The 17,233-nt window shown below is 35.2% G+C and overlaps 1 pseudogene; it reads right to left on the bottom strand.

The window, feature by feature from the left end:
* Positions 1–1,237: 1,237 nt before the first annotated feature.
* Positions 1,238–5,574, bottom strand: LOC106007276 (annotated as a pseudogene).
* Between the last annotated feature and the right edge of the window lie 11,659 nt (positions 5,575–17,233).

The following is a 17,233-nucleotide window of genomic DNA, read 5'->3' on the forward strand; positions in this document are numbered from 1 at the left end:
CTGTTGAAAACTTCATTTTAAAAAAGATAAAATATTTATTTGTTATTTTCATAGCTATTCCTTCAGAAATATTTGAATGCACCTAACAACAATACTTCTGGAATTAGAATTTAACAAAAAAAACTGAGTTAATCAGGAACTCAAAATTAAGTGTTTGGGAAGGGATGATGTGGTGGTATATGCAACTTAATGGACATGGAGAAATTTTATTATCTATAAAAATAATCATTTAGATCTTACGGCAAGGGAAAAAAATAGCGAATCCATCCTACCAAAAATAGGCTCCTTACTGTGATAACAAAACGATAACAAAACAAAATGGGAACTTTTTTTTTTGGTCTTAGGCCAGATCACTGCTAATAATGTTGACAGATGTACATTTATAAAATAAACATATAAACATAGATACTCAAATTGTATACTATAACTTATGTTTTGTGGAAAAAGTGAAAATTTAAGTCAAAACATATTTTAATGTTCAGAATATTTATACATAAAAATATCATATTGGTTATGTTTCTCTGGAGTACCTTAACCAATGAGAAGAAAAATGTGTATACCATATACCGTTTTTCCTTTTATTGTTTATATATATACATATATTTCAAATATATATATATATATATATATATATATATATATATATATATATAAGCTATGTGGTTATTGAGGCTGTAAGTCTAAGATCTGCCAGTGACTTAGGAGGTTAGCTATCCAGGAACGTCAATGGCATAGTTTTAGTTCAAAAGCCAGAAGAACCAAGAAGAGAACCAAGAAGAGCCGATCTTTCAATTTGAGTTTGCAGACACACAGAAGCTAATGTCTCAGTTTGAAGGCCATCAGGCAAGAATAATCCTTACTCAGGGAAAGGTCAGGCTTTTTGTTCTATTCAGGCCTTAAACTGATAGATACAGTTCAGCCCCATTATGGAAGGTAATATGGTTTACTCAGTCTACCAATTTAAATGCTAGTCTCATCCAAAAAACCTCTCATAGAAGCACCCAAGTAATGTTTGATCTACAGGCATAACCTCAGAGATATTGTGGGTTTGGAACAAAAAGCGACTATCACAACAAAGTGTCTCAAATAATTTTTTAGGTTACCCAGTGCATATAAAAGTTAAGTTTACAGTATACCGTAGCCTACTAAATGTGCAACAGCATTATGTCTAAAAAAACAACGTATATACCTCAATTTAAAAATATTGCTAAAAAAATGCTAACTTCAATCTAAGTTTTCAGTGAGTCAGTCTTTTTGCTGGTGGAGGGTCTTGCCTCCCTGTTGATGGCTGAGTGATCAGCATGAGAGCTGCTGAATGTTGGCCAGGCTGTGGCAATTTCTAAAACAAGACAATGATCACATTTGCTGCATTGATTGCCCTCTCCTTTCATGAACAATTTCACTGTAGCACTGATACTGTTTGATAGCATTTTACCCATGGTAGAACCTCTTTCAAAATTGAAGTCCGTCTTCTCAAACCCTGCCACTGCTCTATCAACTAAAGTCATGTAATATTCTACATCTATGTTCTCATTTCAACAATCTTCACAGCATCTTCACCAGGCACAGATTCCATCTCAGGGAACCAACCTCTTTGTTTGTAAGAAGCCACTTCTCATATGTTCAGGTTTGATCATGACATGGTAATAATTCCATCACGTGCCCAGGCTTCTGATTCAATTTCTTTTGCTGTTTCTACCACATATGCAGTTACTTCCTCCACTGAAGTCTTGGACATCGCAAAGTCCTCCATTAGAGTTAGAATCCGCTTCTTCAAACTCCTGTTCATGTTGATATTTTGACCTTTTCCTATGAATCAGAAATGTTCTTAATGGATCTAGAATGGTGAATCCTTTCCAGAAGGTTTTCAATTTACTTTGCTCAGATTCATCAGAGGAATCATTATGTATGACAGCTATAGCCTTATGAAATGGATTTCTTAAATAATAAGACTTGAAAGTTGAAATTACTCTTTGATCCATGGGCTACAGAATAGATTTTGTGTTAGCAGGCATGAAAGCAACATGAATCTCATTGTACATTTCCATCAAAGCTCTTGGGTGATCAGGTGCATTGTCAATGAGCAGTAATATTTTAAAGGAATCTTTTTTCTGAGCAGTAAGTCTCCACAGTGGGCTTAACATATTCGGAAAACCATGTTGTAAACAGATGTGCTGTCATCCAGGTTTATCATTCCATTTATAGAGCATGGGAAGAATAGATTTCACATCATTCTTAAAAGCCCTAGGATTTTCAGAGTGGCAAGTGAGCATTGGCTTCAACTTAAAGTCACCAGCTGCATTCTTCCCAAACAAAAGAGTCAGCCTGTCCTTTGAAGCTTTGAAGCCAGGCATTGACTCCTCCTCTTCAGCTACGAAAATTCTAGATGGCATCTCCTTCCAATGGAAGGCTGTTTTGTCTACACTGAAAATCTGTTGTTTAGCACAGCCACCTTCACTGGTTATCTGAGCTAGATTTTCTGAATAATTTACAGCAGCTTCTACATCAGCAAGTGCTGCTTCACCTTGCACGCTTATGATATGGGGATGGTTTCTTTCCTCTGGTCTCATGAACCAGTCTCTGCCAGCCTCAGACATTTCTTCTGCAGCTTCCTTCCCTCTCTCAGCCTTCACAGAACTGAAGAGAGTTAGTGCTTTTCTCTCGGTTAGGTTTTGGCTGAAGGGAAGGTTGTGACTGGTTTGATCTTCTACTCAGACCACTAAAACTTTCTCCATATCAGCACTAAGGCTGTTTAGCTTTCTTATCATTCATGTATTCACTGGACTAGCACTTTTAATTTCCTTCAAGAACTTTTCTTCTACCTTCACAACTTGGCTAAGTGGTGCAAGAGGACTAGCTTTGGGCCTGTCTTACTTTTTGACATGCGGGCCTCTCTAAGCTTAATTATTTCCAGCTTTTAATTTAAAGTGAAAGACAGGAAACTGTCTTCCTTTCACTGGAGCTCTTACACTCATCATAGGATTATTAATTAGCCTAATTTCAATATTTTTGTGTCTCAGGGAACAGGGAGGCCTGAGGAGAAGGAGAGATATGGGAAGAGTGGCTGGTCTGTGGAACAGTCAGAACACACACAGCACTTATTGATTAATTTCACTGTCTTACTTGGGTGTTGTTTATAGCACCCCAAAACACTTACAGTAGTAACATCAAGGACCATGATCACAGATCACCATAATAAACCAATAATGACAAAGTTAGATATATTGCAAGAATTACCAAAATGTGACACAGAGACACAAAGTCAGCAAATGCTATTAGAAAAATGTCACTGAGGGACTTTCTTGACACAGCATTGCCACAAATTTTCATCTGTAAAAACTCAATATCTGCTATGCACAACAAAGCAATGAAGTATGCGTGTGGTCCTGCCCATCACACATACTTTGTTCTGAAATCCTGCTGTTCCCTTTCCTCAGGAAAATGAAATTCTGGGCACTCAAATAACTAAACGCATAGAAAAATTCTGAACTCAAATCAGAGGATCAGGATTTTAGTACTTTTTTGCTATTTACTACCTCTGTGACATAAATAGAACTCATCATTAGACCATATCCAAGGCCTTTATATGCATCTGAGTGATAGGACACTTGAAAACCATGTTGTTGCCTAAGGAAATTTATGCTTTGGAAATATATTAAATTTAACACCACTAAATAGGAGCTCAATTTATTTATTTATTTATTTTTTTTTCAGTAGACAACATGACTCTATTATAGGTCAGGAAGTTTAAGTAACTGCCACAAGCAAGCAAATCTTCAAGCAAGTCATCACAATATTGAAATACATACTCATTTTGGTAGAGTTGTACTATTATATTTTGCTGCTTGTTCATTTGTTGTTTACCAGTATTACTAAAAGGCACATGATAGCAAGTATTGAGTGTTTATGAAATAAATATGGGTGAAAAGACAAAATCAAAACCACTTATTTATTTTTTTCCTTTGCATATTTGGAAAAGACTGTTATTTGAAGCAAGAGTATCTATCTTAGCCCAGCTCATCGACCACTTGGAACTTAGATTGAAAACAATAGAAAAGATGGTTTGTAAGTTATATTCTAGCTCTCTTTTGAATCAAGTGTCTAAATAAAGTAAGGTGATAGAAAACATGAAGTAATTTTGTTTTATAGTCTGTTATGGACATCTTTTCTGAAAAAAAAATAGTTCTAATCAATGTAATGCAAAAAGAGAACACTGAGAAACTCATGCTTTGGATATTCCTAGAAATCAGTAACTCTAGCTTTACAAATACATTTTATTTTCAGTTTATTCAGTTTCAGAAATGGGGCTGTTGAGAACACAAAATCTTTAGGCCCAATTTTTTTTTAAAGTATTTTATTTATTTGATAGAGAGGATGTGTATGAGCAGTGGGGAGGGGCAAAGGAAGAGGGAGAAGCAGACACCCCGCTGAACAGGGAGCCTGACTTGGTGTTTCATCCCAAGACCCTCAGATCAGGACCTGAGCCACCCATACACCGCTAGGTCCAACTTTTATAGCTAAGTGAATTAATTAAAATGATCTTTACCTTAAACTTTCCATTAATTTTCCCATTAACTCAAAGTACATTTATTACTAGCCAGGGTTCAAACAGAAGTCACCAATAAAATGCAATTAATGTATTTAGTTCATTTATTCTCTCTCTGGTGTACATTCAAGGAGTAGATTTGGTCATTCTTGGGTGAAAAATATCATCTCTCTAGTAGGCAGTTTTAGCTTCTTCACCAACATTATAGATTACAACCACTTAAAGCTGAGAAGTGATCCTTATGTCTATGGGACTTCCAATTATATCGAGTCTTATACATACATACAACTATTTATATGTGCCTATTCCCCATGCTATTGTCCATGGCCCATGAACATTGAGCAAGCACCATGAGGCTTCTCAGGATGCTCTTTCCACTTATTCTCAGACAGCTTGGAGTTCTTGAATTCTGTACAGCTTACCCATGAATTTCTAGCACTTACACACATCTTTTTGCAGCATCTGCTCTTCCTTTGAAAAATATTTGCCTGCATCGAGCTCTCTCCATGATCTGTGATCCATCACACCCATCATTTTGACCATCATTCCTCCTCCTAACTTTCATTTTGCCATTCAAGGATAAACAGCATCTACTTTTAACTGGCTTGTTTGATTTTGTTTCACTTTGCAAAAATATCTCTCTTTAAGGAAAAAAAAATTACTTAGCATTTTATTTGCAAAGCAGCATTTAAATGACGAGTAGCTCAGAATTAAAATACACAAATGAGGGTCCAGCTGGTGCAAATAACAAGTTCCTGATGGAGAAATAAATGTGGAAAACTGTGCACTCAATCCTCTCCTACTGGTGAACTAAATTAACAGTGCTCAGGTTTGCTGGCCCTTTTCATTCCTAAATCATTCTTTAAGAAACCTACAAATGGAGTTATAGCATCTTCACAGAAGTCCAGCAGAGCCAGCATGCTGTCTGAAGTAATGTTCTCACCTCTAGAGAAGGGAGTGGGCTTTTTGAAATTAGCAAGGTTGGCTTTGATATATTCTCCTGCCTGCCATAAAAGACTCCACTTCATCTGGCTTGTGTTCTTCCTGCCTGTCTCTGATTGATTTCATGTAATCCTGATGTGCTCTTTGTCATTGCTTTTCATGAAGCCAATTTCCTGCAGGTGGTAGTTCATTGCTTTATCATAATACAATGATATCTTGTGGTTTTTTTTTCCCCCTCCAGTCAAGCTGAGGCATTATCTGCAGAGATAAAATATATATATATATATATATATATATATATATATATATCACATTTCTTTTCCCTAGATAACATTTTAGATATGTCACCTCATTAAACCTTTCTAAGCTCTTTTGATAGGTTGCAAATGTTACCTTGTCCATTTGAAGAATTGAGAAACTGAGACTTTGTAAGTTATACAATTTGCCTCTAAATGGCAGAAAAAGTGTTGGGGATTGAAATGGTATTCTGGAATCAAATTCCAATTTTATTTGCATTTTCCATTGGTCAAGGCCAGACAAATTCGTTCAGGAATTTAGTCATTCCTATATGACAGAAGATACTGGGTATGTACTATTGTTCCTACTTATTCATTAAGTCAGCAAAATTTCCTAAATTCTGCCATTCTATATAGATTTCTCCTAACCTCATCATGACTCCAAAATATCCCTTGTTTTTTTTAAAGATTTTTATTTATTCAACATAGAGAGAGATCACAAGTAGGCAGAGAGGCAGGCAGAGAGAGAGGGAGAAGCAGGCTCCCTGCTGAGCAGAGAGTCCGATGCAGGGCTCGATCCCAGGACCCTGAGATCGTGACCTGAGCTGAAGGGAGAGCCTTAACCCACTGAGCCACCCAGGCGCCCTCCAAGATATCCTTTTTCACAGTAGCTTATTTAGGACTCTCACTTATTGAAAACACAAGAAGCAGCCCATAACTGACATATATATATATATACATATATATATATTATAATTCACATTATTATCTTACACTTGTAAAATGAGCATAAGCTGTGTGCTATCGACAGTCATATTCTGCTAATATGTATGTCTGTGTTAGAAATTCTCCTGGTAAGATGGTCAGTAACTTGAAATTCTGACTCCCCCCTAGATTACCGACACATGAAAAAAATATCACTAGTTTTATAAGATGTGTAAACCAACCCAGTCATTATTACTATGTAATAATATATATTACATATATATACATATGTAAATAAAAGCATAAACAGACCCATGTATTACTATGGGGACAACTAGTTCAATTTGATACCCATTAGCTTCTGTTTTTCTGTTAAACTATATGGCTATATGATTTCTCCTTTCCTACTACTTCTCCTACTATTTCTCTTTCCTGCTACTTCTCCTGAGTCAATGTGAGTAGAAAAGCAATAATTCGTTCTTTTTATCAAAAGCAAACTACTTGTTCTGGGGCACCTGGGTGGCTCAGTCGGTTAAGCATCTGCCTTTGGCTCAGGTCATGAGCCCAGGGTCCTGGATCAAGCCCCAGGTCCCAGGTCCTCAGGCTCCCTGCTCAGCAGAGAATCTGTTTCTCTCTGTTCCTCTGCCTCTCCCCCTGCTCAGGCTGTCTGTCTTTCTCTCCCTCTCTCTTTCTCTCAAATAAATAAAATCTTTAAAAAAAGGAAAGGCAAACTACTTATTCTTTAGCTAGAATTTATAGAACTTAGGTGATTTTATTATAATATCTTATAGATTCTTTCTCCTAGAGCTCTAATTCATTCTATGAATTCATTTATCAGTGTATATTTATAAGAAAATTCTTTTTGTATAATCTTTTTATATAACCTTTTCTCTTTTTTGTATAATTCTTTCTGTATAATCTTAACAATTGACTATATTGATAGCAACTAAGAAAACAATATAGACTTGTATTTTTTGTTCTACTCATTTCTACTGAACAAATAAAAGAATCCTTAACTATTATTATATTTTATTCCAATATTAATGACTGTTATGAGTCACCAAGACAGATCTTCACCTTCATGAGAAAATTTTGATTTGCTTCCAAAATATATTATTGATAAGTGCAAAGATAATACAAATGAATATTATTACTTCTCTTTTTGATGTATTATTTAGTTGGTTGGTTGTTTTCCACTGGGTTTGATTTTTTTTATTATTTCTTATAATTATGACTACTATTACATATTACCAAAGATCAATTAGCCAATCAGTCAAAGTAACATTACCTGATATAATATGTAATATACTCAGATATCGATTTTTTTAAGATGAATTTTGGGAGTTATTATGCATTTGGTATTATTATGAATTACCAAAAAAGTGCTTCTATTAAGTGAAGGATTTTTTTTATTTCATATATTAAAACTTCTTTATTTTACTAGGTTTATTGCCTCTTGTTAGAATATCTATTTTAAGAGAAGTTGAAAATGTACAGATTTCCATTTTTTAAAATTATGAGAATAAATAGCATCCCACTCTAGATTATGAGAAGGTATTTTTAAAAGAAAATTTGGTGGAGAGAAGGAACCATGAGTGCAAAGAGGGCAGAAGAAGTGGGGAGAAGAAGAAAAAGTGAGGGACATTGAGAGAAAGGTCCAGTCAGAGGAAGTCCCTTTTCCTAGGTAGAAAGAAATAATTTACAAGATGAAGTAGCAGCAGCAATGAATAAAAAAGGCTAAGACTACATCGGCCTGAAACTGGTGTGTGTTCGTTCTCTTGAATAAGAAAAAACTGTCCAAGGTCAGTTAAGAATTAGAGAAGAAGGAAGAGTTAATTTTAACAAGGGAGAGAGAAACTTTTACTTCCCACATTTGGGACAACCTGAAGGAGACAGAACAGAGGCAAGAGGATGGCAGAGCGAGAGTTGCAAAAGGTCAAACAGAAAATGCTTGGCATTTTTACTGTATATTAATAATAACAAATATGACCTAGATTCTCTGTGGTGTGATTTTATAATAAGATGGAGGTGAAGTATATATTACTAACTCCAGGGGATGAAATAACAAAGGTTATAATAAAAAGAAATATTGGTAGACCAGAAGTGAAGAAATTTCTCCTTTTGTTCTGTTTTGCTTACTTGGAATCTGTATTATTGAATAGCTGCTAATTAGACTCAGCAGCTGATACCCATCTGCAAACATTCTCTCTACTATTCCACTAGGATGTAGACCCAGAGATGAAGTGGAAGAGAGAACAGACATGAAATATTCCAGAAGGATAAATCTTTCGCAGTCCCTCCAGCCACAGTATCTATAAATTTGAAAGCATCAGGATTGATTGCCCTTGATCTTGGGCCACTCTCCAACATAAAGGGTATCACATTGAATTTCAAAGCCTCTCAAAACTGGTAGAGCCACAGTATTCCCTGTCCCACCATTTCAATGACTTTATTTAGGAGAGTCTATTATCAAAGGAAAACATGCCCTCAGACAAACGCAGGGAAAAGGCACCCAAGTGACCAGGCAATTCCCTATCTTTTTCTTTCAGTGTGAGATGTTAGCTCAGAGCTTGAGGAAACCTCTGTACTTTCTGAGAACACTTCTGTGAGTCATTTGTTTTCTGCCCTAGCCTGAGCAGACCTACCTCCAGCAAGTTAACCCACTAAAAAGAAAAAAAGAAAAAGAAAAAAGAAAGGAAACAAATACAATCTGTACCTGGTTTTCATGTACCAGTATTTTCACGTAATCCCCAAACTTGATTCTAAACTCTTCACTATTCCCCTGCATATTTGGTTAAAATGAATGTGAGGTGCTAACTGCTTAATGTTAATTGGCAAGGCTTGCATCCATTTTTTGCTGCTTGAGGATAGATTAAATGAGCAGGAACAAGATGAAGAGAATCTTGTCAGGCCAGTCCTTCAGTCTATCCAGTGTGTCAGTGGCAGAGAAAGTCTGCGAAGGACCTGTGATTGCCCACTTGATTTTTTAAAATCTCCTCCTATTTCTCAATTATGCCACTCACCTCCTGAAAACTTGAGATATTTAACTCATTTAGCAAAAAATACTGTTTTGTCTTAATTATTTTTTTTTTAATTTTTAAAGGTTTTATTTATTTATTTGACAGAGAGAGAAAGATCACAAGTAGGCAGAAAGGCAGGCAGAGAGAGAGGGGGAAGCAGGCTCCCTGCCCAGCAGAGAGCCTGATGCAGGGCTCAATCCCAGAACCCTAGGATCATGACTTAAGCTGAAGGCAGAGGCTTTAACCCACTGAGCCACCCAGGCATCCCTGTCTTAATTGTTTTTAAACTGTTCCTACATCTCTTCTGATTATTAAATTGTATGCCTCTGAATTTTTTTCTAGCTTCAAAATACATCACCTAATTCTAGTATGTTGGGACTGAGCAGCTATGATCACGTTTAGTTTGTTCTAGGTATTTTTTACAGTGCATTTTTGTCATGGAATGGATGTCACACAGTGATTGACATAACAATGGTAGTTTGTCAGTTTCATTATGATATTCTTGAGGAAAAATTAGCAAACCTATACATGGAATTTTAATGTTGAAACATCAATTTTGTATATAAAGACAGAATAATGTGGTTTGCTGAATTCCTACTAAGCATTTTGAAAAATTCTTGTATTTGGCAGAAAAAAGAAATGCCACTGTAGGTGAGCCATTCTATATTAATTATTACTGGTAAGATACCAGCCAAAAGACTAATTATATTTCTACATTACCGATTTTCTAAATTCAAGCTTACAAATGTACCATTTTGGTTATCATGATTTCTATCTTGAAATATGGTATATAATGTATTTAGTTTAGTTGCAACATCTGTAGCTTTGAAAACCACATGAAAATAAGAATGACTCTTTTTCTCTATAATTGTATTGATTTTTTTTTTTCTGGAGTAAATAAGAGACTTTCTTGAAAAGAACCTATATTTTAAAGGGAAAGAGAGTAAGGTTTATAAACCTGCAATGGCAGACCTTATAGACTGATCTCTGAAGAGAGACACATGCTCAATAAATACTTCCCTACCATAAAAACAATTCTCTCATAAGAAAAATTCTGTATTTTTCTTTCTTTCTTTTTTTTTTTTCTTTTGCTAAAAGGGCTAACATCTCTGCTCTTCATAATAAGAGCACAGGCCATTATTTTTATCTTACAATCTTCTTTTCATCTCAGTTAGATGCAGGCTGATTTCATAAGCCATCATTTGAGTATGTGCATTATCATCTTCAGAACTCTGATTTTATCCATTAAGAGTATGAAAAACCTGTAGGAAGGCTTTAAAATATTTTTTCTTCTTATAAAAATCTCTTTGAGTTCATAACTCAGCAAGAGCTTAATTAAAACCAACAGGGAGGGGGTGCTTGGGTGGCTCCGTTGGTTAAGCTTCTGCCTTCAGATTTGGTCATGATCTCAGGGTCCTGGGATTGAGTCCCGCATCAGGCTCTCTGCTCAGTGGGGATCCTGCTTCTCTCTCTCTCTCTGCCTACCTCTCTGCCTACTTGTAATTTCTCTCTCTGTTAAATAAATGAATAAAATCTTAAAATGAAACAAAACAAAATAAAGACCAACTGGAGTATTAAAAAAAAAAAAAGATTTATTTATTTATGATCTGAGCCAAGATCAAGAGTTGGATGCTCAACTGACTGAGCCACAGAGGTGCCCCCTTATGGGGAAATTTTTAAAACATGTTTAATGCAAACTACCAGTTTTGTTTTTCTAGAGCACCCATTTGTTCATTCCCCTCTTTCTTTCAAAAAGCACTTAGTGAGGGGGTACTATACGACAAGACAATATAGGGCAGTAAGTTGCATTATTGAGCAAGCAGAGATATTAATCCAAAAGTGATATTAAAACCAGACAAAAGTGACCTGCCTTCTCGAGGCAAGTCCTTACCAGCAGGCTCGGGACTGCAGTGCTCTTCCTGAGCCGGCCAACTTGAAACACAAGAGTGATTACTGAGGCTGTAATAGTTGTTCCTTACAGGTTATAAGTTTCCTTTCTCATGTCTCCACATGGTGGTTCATCTGCAATGAAGAACTTATTTTATTACATCCATTTTGCCTCAAAAAAAAGCAGATGTTTTCAATACCATTATTGGATAAATTTTGGCTAAAAGAAGCCAAAACAAATCCTGCGATTGATCTCTTTGAACTTCTGGGCAGGGTCACAGGGCTCTGGGGCTTCTCTTGGTGGTAGGAGGGTATGAGCTCATGTTTCAGAGTGCGTTAAGCTCCTTTAAGGGCGCAGAATACCATATGGTGCACAGAGAAAGTGCTGAAGGAGTGACAGGTAGTGAATCAGTGTTTCTAAACCTTGTCTGATTTTAAAAGTCAATTGGGGAGACTTAAAAGCACAGATTCCTGAGTCTCCCCCAGATCGCCACATCTTCATCTCCTGGGATGTGTCCACAAATCTGAATTTTTGCAAGATCTCCAGCTGACTAGATTGATCACGCATGCTTGTGAAACACTAGTACAGGCAGACCTGAGAAGTGGTCTTAAATACTTTCTGTGGGAAGCATACTTTATAAATAAACATTTTAAAATTTGTTAGAACTGATGCACCTCAGATTGGAAAGATTGGATTAGGCTTTAAATGATCCCAGTAGAGTTTTAGCAGCTTGAAACTGAAATCAAGTCTATATTGCTTTGACGTTTCCTATGCGATAGGTAAGTACCAATCATTGTACTTTCACAGGAACTGACACACAGAACCATCCTCTTTCCCATCTCTACTGAGAAGGGAGGAGTGTAGGGTTGTGAGGGTTCTACAAATTAAATGGTGTCCTCCACAAATTAAAAGAAATGGCAATTAATTCAAATCTGATGAAAAGTCAAAATGCAACTCATCTAGTGCTGTGAGCTGGGTGAAATAAAGTCATTTCTGGTAAATATTGTTCTATTTTATTTCAGTAAAACAAAAATGATTTATAGTTTAGAAAAGGATTTTGCAAAATACACGTGGGAAAACCCCATATCATATACCCAAATCCTGCTAGGAAGGATGTTTATTTCAATTAATATAGTTACAGTGTATTCCCTTTAATGAAAGTTATTTGGTCCCTTCCAGGTAGAAAAATAAAACAAAAGTCTCCAGTCCACTGTCTGGGTAGAAAACTCAAAAAGTTTGTTAATCTGAGGATAGTTTGGTTATAAAATATGTGCTTCCTTGCAAATTCCCTTGAGATGGGGAAATATCAATTTTAATAATTCTTTCTTTGAAAAAAGTTAATAATTGCTGGACACAATACCTTCAGTTTTAAGAATCATGTCCTATCATAGTTGGTTATACCCAAATGCATCAGATAAAAATTGCTCTTTCTGATACATTTTGAAAAAATATTCATGACTTTCTGTATGCACATATTTCCCACTGTACGAGATTTTACAAAGTTTAATAACTTTGTTCCTATTGCTACTATCATAGACTATATTTTTTTTATCCTTTTTACCTTTTTATTATTTTCCTAAGACTTTATTAAATCTGCCAGTCTTCATTTCAATTCAAGTACTATTTATTGAGGTTGTGTTAAGTATCAAGACACTGTTAAGGCCTTGGGACACCATGATGAGTAATGAGTAAAACAAACCCTCAAAGTACTTTCTTGATGCTGCTTCAAACTGAGAAAAATATTCCATGTTCAAAAGCTTTTGGCTTTATACACGTGAAAAACCTTGTCATGATAGGAACTTAGCATTGAAAAGAACACTTTAAGATCAACACATGAAACCTATATCTACTCCTGAGAATTTGTCCAACCCAGACTTGAAGAACTTCCTTCAATAGGGACTCCTCCTTTAAGAAAATCTCAGCCGTTACTAAATGAGTTCCAATTTGGAGCCATGATTGATTCCCTAATATGCTGACCATCAGTGAAGTGGCTCATTTTAAGTAGCATGGACCAAAGCATCATCTGCCCTTGATTTCTGACTTCACGAGCATGTTCCATAAGCATCTCCTTTTGTCACTTACTGTATTAATGTATTATGATTTTTATGATATTTTACTTCTTTCTGTCACCTTTAATAATAATCTGTTTATTGATTATTATACTTTTTCTTTCTCCATTTACTGTTTTCTAGTATCTGTTGGAATGAATAATTATATTTTTATTATTCATTTTCTCCTTTACTGGTTTGAAAGTTTTGTCTTTCAATTTTATCCCTTTAGTGGCTATATTTCTTTCATGTATGAGCTTCATAAGAGAGGTAGAATATATCTCACTTCCAAAATCCACTATCCACCCTCCGTTTCCAGTAGAATTTTTCTTCTATCTTATTTTTGAAACTCCTACATCAAACTGAAAAGCAAAGAAAACAATGAACAAGGTGAATATGCAATGTAAGGAATGGGAGAAAATATTTGCAAACCATGTATCTGAAAAGGAATTAATTTCTGAAATATATAAGGAAATTTTAAATTTCAACAGTAAAAAATAAAAATGAAAAACTCAGTTAAAAAGTGGGCAAAGAACTTGAATAGATATTTCTCCAAAGGGAAATGTAAATCAACAACACAATGAAATGTCACATCACACTTTTAATATAGCTGTATCAAAAAAAAAAAAAAAGGTTAGTGTTGGTGGAGATACAGGGGAATTAGAACCCTTGTGCATTGTTGGAAATATAAAATGGTGCAAATTCTATTGAAAACTGTATGTAGATTCCTTAAAAAAATAAAAAATAAAGCATCCTTATGATCCAGAAATCCCATTTCTGGTGTATACCGCTTGTCCCAAATTGAAACTCAAATCTTGCAAGGATATTTGCTCCCCATGTTCATTGCAGCACTATTTACGATAGTCAAGACATGGAAGTAATGGAAATGTTTATTGCAGATGAATGGATAAAGAAAATGTGTTATATACATACAACAAACTATCATTCAGCCTTAAAATAAAGGAAAATCATGTAATATGTGACACATGGGTAAACCTGGGTGATAGGGGTGCCTAGGTGGCTCAGCTAATTAAGCCTCTGCCTTCGGCTCAGGTCATGATCCCTGGGTCCTAGGATCGAGCCTCTCATCGGGCTCTCTGCTTGCGGGGAGACTGCTTCCTCCTCTCTCTCTCTCTGCCTGCCTCTCTGCCTACTGTGATCTCTCTTTGCCTGTCCAATAAATAAATAAATAAAATCTTAAAAAACAAACAAACAAACAAACAAAAACCTGGGTGATATTACGCTAAGTGAAATAAGCAAGTCACTGTAGGACAAATACTGCATGATACCACTTACGTGAAATCTATAAATTAGTCAAACTCATAAAAAAACGAGTAAAATGGTGTTTGCCAGACCTGGGGGAAGGGAACAAGAGGGAGTTATTATTCAAGGTGTGTTAAGTTTCAGCTGTACAAGATAGATAAATTCTAGAGATTTGCAGTACAACATCGTGCCCATAGTTAATAAAATCTGTGTACTTCAAAATTTTGGAGGGAAGATCTTGAGGTAAGTATTTCTTACCATAATATACATTTTATAACTATAAATTATTATTATTATTGTTATTATATTTTAATTTGGTGACTGGTTTTACTAAGCAATGCTTATCTATTTACTCTATACCATCTCTTTTTTCTGGTTTTTAGTTTTCCTTAACAATTCTTTCAGAGAGGGTGCAAGACTAGTAAAATGCCAGTTTTTTGTTTGAAAATGAATATATTACAATTATTGTTAATTAATGTTTTGTCTGGTTGATCTTTAATGTTTCAAAACACTGAAGGTATTTTTCATTGTCCTTTGCTATTATTGCTGCTGAAAATTATGCCATTATTCCAATTGCCATGCCTGTGGAGTCAATGGGACATTCTTTAGTGACCCACGATTTTTCTTTTTTTCCCCTTGACTTTGGTGTTCTCCAACTTCAAAACAAGTATTTGAGTATAGATTTGTTTCTATTTACCCTCTCAGGACTCCATTTGCTTCTGTAATTTCTTACCTTTCTTTTCAATGATTACTCCTAGAAAGTTCTCAGCAATTTCTTATCAAATACCGTTTTTCTCTATTCTTTTTTTCTCTATTCTTCCATACATCCTCTTAGAACTCTATTTTCTCATTCTTCTATCTTATATCTGTCTTATATTTATGGTGCTATATTCTGAGTGATTTCCAGAGAACTTTTTTCTAGTTTACTAATTTGCTTCTCAATTATTTGTCTCAAGTGTTTGTCTATTTTACCATTTTGCCTTGACTATTGTTATATTCAGGTTTATCCCCAAGTTTTGGGAGAACAGTTACAAGATGCCTCCAGTATTTCTCATCTTTGCAAAACATTTTATTCACAAAGTTTCATAATTTGTCTTTGGCAATTCTTTCAGATAATTAATACAGTTGGCAATATTCAAGAGAAAACCAGACATTGACCCGTTAAAGGTTTTATTTATAATCTATATATGTTAGTGAAGTTTTTGAAATAATTATGGAAGTACAGGGAATTTATTTGGGGTTAATGCTAAATGTAGGTCCCGTGCTAGTCATTAACCCTCAGGCAATATCTCACTCCTAGGTCATTACTGTAATTATAAAGCAAATATTTAAAAACAATATAGACATATTAGTATATATGTATTTTGTACTTAGGTGGCATTATCATAATTGGTGTGTGCAGGGGATTTCTGGGAATTTGCGATTAACTCATCACTTAAAATCTGTTGATTAGATTATCTTTCACTTTCAATTCACATTATTATAATTAACTTGTACTTATAAGGACAGTTGGAATAGTGTAAGAGTATCAGAAGTTGCTTTTAATTATAAGCTTCATATTGTAGCTAAATTGGAAGTTTACTGTTAAATTGGAAATATATTATTAGGAACATCTCATTCTGATGAAGAAAACTGCATTGTGCCATTTATGCTAATCTTGTGGAGGTACGGATGTTAAAGAGGAAAGAAATTGATCTGAAAGTTATCCTGTGTCCCAGTAAAACTATCTTATCTTGGACTTACTTTAGATACAGTGAAAGCTACTGGGTCTTTGATTGGGTTTGAAGTTCTCGCTCTGACTCCTGCTACCATAGTTCACGCTGAATCAAGTCAGCAGAGCCACCAGACAAGCTCTCCTTTTAAATTGCTCCATAAGGCTGAGCGCTGAGTGATTGCTATATATAAGATCTATCATTTATTCCCACCAAAAAAACCCCCATACCCACTTCCTACCATTCAGTCTGTGCTTCTGTTGCCTTCTGATGGGTAATTTTTAGCTTTTCTCTGACATTCAGCCTAGTGTTTCCTATGGGTAAGCTGGTGCATATGTTTGTATGAATTTATTATATATCTACATTGATATTAGTGACATTATCTTCAAGTTGAATAGTTTGAATTCAAAATAACTAATAAATTTTTGCTGTTCATTCAAATGACATGAATGGTATAAACAGTACAGGTCTTAGTGGTCAATTGAACCAACAAAAGCTTTGACCTGATGATACCCTGAAAATAAGCCATACACGTAGTACTGATACAGCTCTGATTTTATTTGAACCTTATCTCTTTTAGCACCCCACAATCATAAATTATCAAGGAAAACCAGGAATTTAGAAGAACCCTAAGAAAATGCCACAAAAGGCCATCAGATTAGGTCTAGTGGACAAGAATTGTTCTACTGGACAATTCAACTAGAACAAGAAGCATGGTGGACTGGAAAGAGGTTGGTCACTGAATTTATATATATGTAGAAAATAGAGACAGAGAGCATTCATTAAATAAATAGACAATATCAAGGACTTTAAAAATTGTTTCTATTTCAAGGGATTGGAGGACCTTCACCATTGTGGTTTTGTGATTTCAGT

This window comes from Mustela putorius, unplaced genomic scaffold (assembly GCF_011764305.1).
Source record: "Mustela putorius furo isolate JIRA1106 unplaced genomic scaffold, ASM1176430v1.1 tig00000759_pilon_pilon_pilon, whole genome shotgun sequence".
Lineage (NCBI taxonomy): Eukaryota > Metazoa > Chordata > Mammalia > Carnivora > Mustelidae > Mustela > Mustela putorius.